This window comes from Natrix helvetica (assembly GCF_964273705.1).
Source record: "Natrix helvetica genome assembly, chromosome: 3".
Taxonomy (NCBI): domain Eukaryota; kingdom Metazoa; phylum Chordata; class Lepidosauria; order Squamata; family Natricidae; genus Natrix; species Natrix helvetica.
Window position 1 is genome coordinate 61,634,659 of NC_138549.1, and position 9,480 is coordinate 61,644,138.

The following is a 9,480-nucleotide window of genomic DNA, read 5'->3' on the forward strand; positions in this document are numbered from 1 at the left end:
TTCCCCCAGGTTTGAGGCCTGCTTGTAAGCTGGTCTTTCAGCCAAGCAAGGGAGTCTAAAGAAGATGCAGACAAAGGGAGGACAATTACAGCTTATGGGCCTCAACCCACTGTTGATCCAGTCATCTGAGGGATTTGCAGACTCGGCCTGCTACTCACCCACTTCCAGGGCCCAGCAACACCCAACTTACCTTTGTATTTTGCGGAGGAGCCCAGGTAAGGTGAGGCCTTCTTGTAGTGGTTGCCTTGGCAACCTTGTTCAAGTCTTCTAGTATGTGGTACTTATGGGGAGACAGTAGGCTCTGTTTGTAGTTTGCAAAAAAAAAAAGAGCCTCCTAGTCTCATAGAACAGGGGTCCACAACCCCCAGCCATGAGCCATTTTGAACCAAACTCCAGAAGTGGGGGGCTAGTATGTGCACACATGCATCCTCAGTGGCGTGAGCAGCGGACAAGCACGTGTGGAAACACTCCATTTGCACGAGTGGTGGGCAGGTGTGCCCACGGCCCCCTAACTGGAGCTGTGCACATATGCGCTTGCTGGCCACTCACAGGGAACCAGCCCCTTTTGCCCCCCAGTTGATCTGCAAAGCTGGAAAGGTTGGGGAACTCTGACATAGAACATCAGTTTAGGCCTGGAAAGTAAATTGGTCTTCCTCTGAAGAACAATCAACCAACAGAGGGCAACATGCCCATATGGAATTGTTTTACTACTTTTCCCTTGGAAAATTTAACAACTATTCTAAGAACTCTTTTAGTTTGGGACTGAACATCAAAAGTCATAGTGAGAATATGCATTTAAAAATACTTATCAGTTCAGAAACACATTTTTGTTTTAGATTATTCCCAGTAAGGGTATGGCTAGCTGATGAGAGCTAAATAGCTTGAAATAGATCTATACTAGTCTCCCATTATTTATTTATCAGCACAAATGCAACACAAATGTAACAAGGCAACATTAAAAAATGGCTTTCTGCCTGGATGGCTCCTAGAGCGAGCCAAAAGACAGAAAAGGGAAGCAGTATGCTCCCCCCCCCCCCATATTTGGGCATACTTGCCATCTTCAGGCTGGGTTTTGGGCTTAAAGTGTGATCGGAGCTGCCGTCTTTCTATAAATCTTGGGGGTGTGTGGAATGCTGGCTTTGTTTAAGTAAGTGGAATGATTGGTTGTGCGGTTGCATCATGATTGGTAGATTGATGCTGATTGATGCTGGCTATCTGTCTATTGTTGTTTCGTGTTGTAACGGCCTGGGTGGTGGGTGGGGCTTGTTTGTTGACTAGGGCTGGTTTCCAGATGTCTGGTAGGCGGGAGGTATCATCACGTTTATTCATGTTGTGGGGGTGTTTCTCTATTTCGATAGCTTCCATAATTATTCTCTTGTTGAAGTGTTCTGTTTTGGAGATTAACCTGGAAATAAAAACTGGACAACTTCCTCACACATCTCAATGACCTACACCCCAAAATACAATTCACCATGGAAATAGAAGCAAACAACCAACTTCCCTTTCTGGATGTCCTAATCTACAAAAACCCAATGGCTCCCTAGGACACACCATCTACTGAAAAAAAACACAACCAACTACTACTTAAACGTACAATCCCATCACAACCCTGCACAGATGAATTCTGTAGCCAAGACCCTCATCTCCAGAAACAAATGCCTAGCCGACAAAGACCACCTGAAAACTGAAATACACACTCTCACAAATGTATTAATCTCCAACGGATTCCAAAGAAAAACAATTACCAACCTAATCCAAAGGGAGACTCCCCCCAAAAACCCAGACACAGAACAGGACAACGGCATCACCATCCTCCCTTACATCAAAGGCACCACAGATAAAATCAGCAAAATTCTCCACAAACACAATATCAAGACGTGCGCGCCCGCACACACACACACACACACACACACAAATACTACAATGTACTAAATGCTTTCCGAAAGAGAGGCCTTTTCTTGAAAGTTAAGGCTTATGGGATATTATCAGCAATACAATTGGAAAGCAAATGTAAACATGGATGTACCTTGGGTATGTAGTTCATAAGCTATATGCTAGTCTATATAAAGGAAAATTGCAACTTATTATATTGTATCCGACAACTACCTTGACTTATTTATAAAAATCAGTCACTGGGGGTGACTGAACAGCCTGCTCTTGGAAATGGAAGCTGTGGCCGATGGGCTTAGCCCTGGGCTCTTGCTCCGCCTGCCCGCAGAGACGGAGCCCAGCGAGGAATATAACGGCCATTTTGGAAGGAATGGACCCAGCACCTTCCACTTACATTCACAGCAGCCATGCCTGCCACACCCCGCCGCCTTTGGAGGCAACAGAGGAAAGCGCTTTTCTTGGTGGGGTGGCCGAGCTTTCTGGCACTGGGCCCCAAGTCTCGCGATCACCCCACCCAGTGCACAGACTTTGTCTCTATTGCGGCCTGCGAAGGCCCACGCTTTGGCCAGCCGATGCCCTGGGAGACCCATTTCCTGGCTCCATGATTCCGACCTGGTTTATGGGGCAACCCCTGGGCATTATCCTCCACCCCCTACAATGCTGTTGCCACCGCTGCGTCTGCCGGGCGTGTTGCCTACGTCCATGCCACCGCCGCCTCATGTCCCAGTAGTCATTCCGCCTGTTCCATCAGATGCACCAGAAGCATTTGCAATCAGTGTCTGCCCTGCCCACCTCCACCACGGTGGCTTCTCCTTCTTCTGGCTGCTCCAGCATCCCAGCCAGAAGCAGCACTGTGACAGCTGCCAAGGGCGAGGGGGCGGCGGTGGCAAGGATGGGCAAGGGCTTCCTTCCCTCCCCACCCGAGCGGGCTACTTGCACGGCTCCAGCATGAGGCTCAGATGAGGATCTGCAGTCTGGAGTGCTGCTGCTTCAGCCGGGATATATTGTGCCAGGCCCTCGGCGGCATCTTTATGCAGGTAGCTCACCTCCCAGCCAGCAGCTCCTCCAGCGTCGCGGCTGGAAGCAGCAGCGCAACAGTTACACTTACCAGGGGTGAAGGGATGGCAGTGGCGAGAACAGGCCCCTTCGTTCGTTCCCCAACAGCGGCTGTTGCGCTTCTGCTTCCAGCCGGGATGCTGGCAGAGGAGCTGCTGGTGGGGAGGCGAGCTACCCACATAAAGATGCCGCCGAGGGCCTGGCAGAATATATCCTGACTGGAAGCGGCAGCAATCTGGACCGCGGATCCTCATCAGAGCTGCGGGCTGGACTGTTTAAGAAGCCTGCTCGAGAGGGGGGAGGGAGGGAAGCCTGGGACCACCCATCCTCGCCATCGCCACCCCTTCACCCCTGGTACCGGGACACCACCAAGGGCCTGGCAGAATATATCCCGGCTGGAAGCAGCAACGCAACAGCCACAGCTACCAGGGATGAAGGGGTGGTGATGGTGAGGACGGGCAGTCCCAGGCTTCCCTCTCTCCCCTCCTGCCCGAGCAGGCTGCTTGCACAGCTCCAGCCTGCGACTCTGATGAGGATCCATGGTCCAGAGCGCTACCACTCCCAGCTGGGATATATTCTGCCAGGCCCTTGGTGGCATCTTTATGCGGATAGCTCGCCTCCCCGCCAGCAGCTCCTCTGCCGGCATCCTGGCTGGAAGCTGAAGTGCAACAGCTGCTGTTGGGGAAGGGACGAAGGGGTGGCGGTCACCTGTTCTAGCCACCGCTACCCCTTCACCCCTTGTAATGGCGACTGTTGCGCTGCTGCTTCCAGCCGGGACAGTGGAGGAACTGCTGGCAGGGAGGTGAGCTACTCTCATAAAGATGCTACTGAGGGTCTGGCTCACTGACTTGGGAGCAGCTGCGGTGGCTGCCCAGTTGCTCCTGCCCTTGCCCCTGTGGCTGCAGTTGCTGCTGTTCTGGGGCACCCGAGCCAGCCAGGCACTCCAGACCGTAGATCCTCATCAGAGCGTGGGCTGGAGCTGTGCAAGTAGCTCGCTCCGGTGGGGAGGGAGGAAAGCCCATCCTTGCTGCTGCTGCCCCCTCGCCCCCGGCAGCTGTCACAGTGCCACTTCTGGCTGGTGTGGGAGTGGCTGCAAGGGCCGGCCGGCTGCTCCTGCCCTTTCCCTTGTTGCTGCCACTGCCACTGCTTTTCTGGGGCGCCCGAGCCAGCCAGGCACTTCAGACCGCAGATGAGCCAGGGGCTGGAGGACTGTGGCCATGCAAGAAGCCTGCTCAGGTGAGGAGGGAGGGAAGCCCCAACCACAGCTCTACTCTGCTAAGAAGCGATGGCCGGGAACCCCTCTCCGTATCTTTTGGCATGCGTGGCCATTGCTCTTCCTGTTGCTGGTCTTTGCGTGTGCATGCGCGCCAGGAACCAGATCACCAAATGGCCGATGGGTATGTGCACCCTGGAAACCAAAAGATCATTTTCCTGGCATGCGCATGTGTATCAGGCAGCTCCACTTCTGCTTTCTGGCATGTCAATGTGCATTAAGACCAGCTGGCTGCTGCGCCCAAACCCGGAAGAGCAACTGGTGATGGCTCCACATGCCAGGAGAAGTGCCATAAGTTCGCCATCATGGGTATAGAACTATAAAGACTGAGCTCTGGTCTGACCAGCTCATAATGCAAAATGACAACCAACAAGAATGACCACTAGGGAGCATACTCTCATCAGCCTGAAATGCCCCCAAAGTGCCATTCTGATTCCACAGGTAGTCTTTGCCTTACAACTATTTCTTTAACAACAGTTTGAAGTTGATGCTTTTCAGACGATGATGCTGGAAAAAGCCCATCCTCAAAGTTACAATCATCGCACCAATTGTTTTAGCTTTTTTACATGTCAACCAACATGGCAAAGGGTTCACATTTCCAACATCCATTTGAAATGCCTTTATATATTCTAAATAGCAATAGCACTTAAACTTACATACTGCTTTACAGTGCTGTACACCCTCTCTAAGCCGTTTTACAGAGTCAGCATATTGCCCCAACAATTTGGGTCTTCATTTTACCCACTTCGGAAGGATGGAAGGCTGAGTCAACCTTGAGCCTTGTGGGATTTGAACTGCCAAATTGCAGACAGCCAGCAGTTAGCAGAAGTAGCGTGCAGTACTGCACTCTAACCACTGTGCCACCGAGACTCTAAATAATTTATTTGGTGCCATAATACATCATTTTATAAAAATATCCAATTCATGTGTATTTTATCTTGCTTTTTCTTTTAAAATTCACTACTACAACATATAAAATATCCTCTTAGAAAAGCTTTATTTGCATCCAAACTATTCTTACTACTGTACCTTTAAGATTATTGAAAAAAACTCTTAACTTCTTTTTGCAATTCTCCACTACCATATCCTTTTGTAATGACATCTCATTCAATCTCCACTAAAAGAGACACTTTTCTTTTCAAAATATGTCACTGGAATGTGATCTGAGAAACTGTTATAATATCTACACTTTATGAATATCAATAGTTAGATATTCAGATCATATCTATTCTTGGAAAAGAGCTATGTTTCTTGGAAAAATAAGAAATCACTATTTTTAAATCTCTATACATCAACAAGCTCCAAATTATTTATTAAATCAAAAAGAATATTTGCTACTTTGCCTTGTATATTTTTAATATTTTTCTCAGAAGTTCTATCTATTTGTGAGGAAACCATCCCACTCCACTGTCCCGAGATGCTAATTTTCATACTGAAAGTCCAATAATCTATCCATGGGTCCTTTATAAAATCGTCATTTGGAGCATATTTTTTCAATAACAAAGTCTTAACCCCCTATAGATTCCACCCCAACAAACCTGCCATGATTTTTTTGAATACAGTGGAGGATTTATACTGAAAACAACTCATTTTTTTTATTCTTGTTGAATAAATGTAAATGAATTTAAATAAATAAATAATTGTTTATAAAAAATAAACAAAAAGTCATTTTTGTGACTCAAAAATTTTAGATCTTTTTCTAATATATGTTTCTTGTAAACAAATCACATCTTATTTTAACTTTTTCTCATAATGATTTCAATAGCCTTAATCCTGCTTTTTTGTTTTTTATTTTATTTATTTTACGTTTTGAATCATCCATCTCCATCAAAGATAGACCAGGATTCTTCTTTTTTATCTGCTCTCCTTACGTTCAATTTCTACACACTTTTTTGACATTAACCATTTCATAGAGAATTTGCTCTTTCTCTGTCTACAGTCACTCCATTTTATTTCTTTCACTTCCTTTCTTTTCTTGCATGTCCATTTTCCCCAAGACCTACTTGATATTACTAAAAATTAGTTTGCCTCACATTGAAAATTTCTTTCCAACCTTGGTTTTTCCATTCTAAACAATCATGCCAACTGTGCTTCTTTATTTTTATTAATTTCTTGGATATTAATTACCCTTCATATATTTGCTGTTATCAGATGTATCACCCTAATTTACATCTTATTTGACTTACAAAAAAGCATCATGTGAAAACCTTGATTGAACAAAGCTGTAACGGACAGCTTCAATGGACCCATCTGGAGAAAAGCAGAAAACATGAAAGAGTATGACATGGAGTGGAAGAGAATAAATGATAATGAATACGAATTAACAAATAAAATATGTTTGTTAAATTAATGTGCAGGAAAGTGAACATGTAAGATTAATTATGAAAATAACTGACATGTACACCAACTATTATTAATTGGGCTCAGCTAAATTGCTCTGGTTGCATGAAAATAGGAACCCCTTGGCTATTTCTGCATACATGGCAATATTTTCTAATTCTAGTGTAATTTCAGAGTATACTTAAATTAATATGTTGGATTAAATAGAGGCTGTTCCTATTTTTCAGACTGGAAGTCTGAGTCACCCAACTTCTGGAGCTCACAAGCAGGTCAAGAATAAAGACTGACATTTTGAGAAGCATATTGCCTCTGATAGTAAATACAACCTTATCCTTTATTACATTGCCCACTTAAGTTGTCCAGGTTGGTAGCAATCACTGAAACATTGAACTCAACGCTTTATCTATGTGCTATGTTAAGAAACATTTCAATATCTACCCTGAATTTTCAGCCATTCAGTTTCACGGGCTCCATTATAAAAGGAGAACAATGTCTGAATATTTATTTGCTCCATATCATGCATAATTTTATGCATCTTAGTCTCCATAATCTTTTTGTTTTTGAAGCTATGAAAGCTTTGAAAATATCATTGTTGCTCCTATGGTAATTGGTCCAGTCCCTGATGTTTCTAGGAGTTAATGGAAGGAATCCTGTCCAAAAGACTGAGAAATTGCTGCCATTTAGTATCACACACTGGCCTACTGGAGCTATGGTCTGACTCAGGAGACAGGCACAACTTTTGCTTTACGTGCTTAATATTTTTTTTAAAAGGGGGGCAGTTTGTTTCATTTCAGGAGGCCTTGTGCTAGAGCTTATCCCAATCAGTTGGTTGGAGCTGTTTGGTGATTGAAGCAGGAAGTTTCTGTTTGGCTCATATAAGCGTTATCTGAAGTAGATGACATGACAAATTTCATCCTTCTGTCAAAACTAATTAAATGTTTTATTATTATAAATTTAAAATGTGCAGAGTTACCATAGGAATAATTGACAGAACATTCTGGGCATACAAACTTGATGCAATCTTTACACAATTAATGTAATAAAGTTACCTGTCACATAGGGATCTTTGCTATCATTACTATCATTTATACTTTCTTTTATAAAGTGCTTCCTTTTAGAACATCAGTCTTCCGATATTCAATCTAGTGAAATCCAATCTCCTGTTCACCAAGCCTGGGGCTGCTCTAATGAGTCCAGATAGGGGTCCTGAGCAGAGTTATCCAGACAAATTGAGACTGACCCAAGTCCTCTGCTAGGATCTCTGGCTGACTCACACAGAGGGTCTCTATAGAATATTCTGGTATTCTTCCTCTCAAGAATTATCCTCAAATATGGCCATGATAGTCTCTGCATGGAATTTATTAGCATTGAGTAATAAAGCAAATTCAAGGAGGGATGAAATTTCCAAGATTGGGAAATGTTTATTCTGTTGTGTTGATGTCATGAAAAAGAAAAGGGCTTGCAACAGCAAAGTCTGCAGTGTCCATCTATATTAGTTAGTTCAGCATTAGTTCCAATGAGCAATGAGCATGCTGTAACTGGCTCCATATCTTGCCAGATATTTTGACACTTTCAGGGCACTGCTTTGGCTGGTTTATGTTGCACACTGGCAAGACTTAAGCTTCAAAAGAAAAGTCTCAGACCCCACCCCTGGCACCCCTCAAACCAAGGAAAAACCTTCCCTCTTTTCAATCTGAAGTTTGATACGAAGAACTTCTACTGAGATTTCTCTGCAGAGACTTTGGGTTTTCCTGGCAAACAGGGTTGAAAGATCTTCAGCAGAATGTCTGCACTTTGCATGTCAAGAGGAGCCAGCAGGCTGGGTGTGCCAGCCAAGGGAAACACAGCCTCAGTCCCAAGAACGCTTTTACGAGACACAGACCCACAGCGGACTTCGAGGAGATGACTGAGCTGGGGGCCTCTTGTCTGTCTTTTTTTATTTCTTTCTTTCTTTCTCTCTCTTTCTCTTTCCCAGCAAAGACTTTTTAGGATCCTAATGTGTAGATGATGATATTATATTAGATCTTAGGTCTCTTATCTTCCTTTGTATTCTGAGCCCCTTAGATGCAACCTCTCTCCCACCTTCTCTTAAAACACTCTCATGCAGAACAGTTTGGCAAACAAGTACCGCATTTTTTGGAGTATAAGATGCACCCTTTTCCCTCAAAAAAGAGGGTGAAAATCTGGGTGTGTCTTATACACTGAATACTGCAATTTTTGCCTCCCTGCCCCTTCACCAAAATGGCCATGCATAGCTTTTAGGAGGCTTCCAGAGAGCTTCTGGGGGCTGAGGAGGGTAGAAATGAGCAAAAAAAATGGACCATTTTTTGCTCAGTTTTGCCCCTCCAGCACCCAGGAGCACTTTATAAGCCTCATAAAGGCTATTCATGCCCTTTTAAAAAAACAAAACCCCAAAAAATCATTTTTTTGCAGGTTTGCAGAGTGCAAAAACTTTTTTAAAAAAATTTGCCTCTTCAAAAGCTTGGTAATCTTATACTCTGGTGCATCTTATACTTCCAAAAATACAGTATTTCCATGGCCAAATCCCAAGAAAAGGGAGTTCCCCTCTAATCAGGAGAGGGGGAAAAAACAGTAAGGAAAAGGCAGGAATCACACATATTTTAGTGAATTTGTGCCTTCGGCTGTTTTTATACAAATAAACTCTGGAAGACATGAGTCTGCTGATTAAGGAGACAGACACTGCAGGAGAAAGGAAGAGAATTAAACCACAACTGAAGCATTAAAATGGGCCCTACCCAAACCATTTTTGCCTGACACTTCATAAATTATGTGCATAAGCTTAAGCAAAGCTTCAAATGGGTAAAATGGGATGCTGAGTTCAGCATTCAATTTTCCATCTTTACGAAACTAGCAGAGAAGGAAAAAGTAGTAGCAGGAGATGTCCTTCTTCTCCTACACTA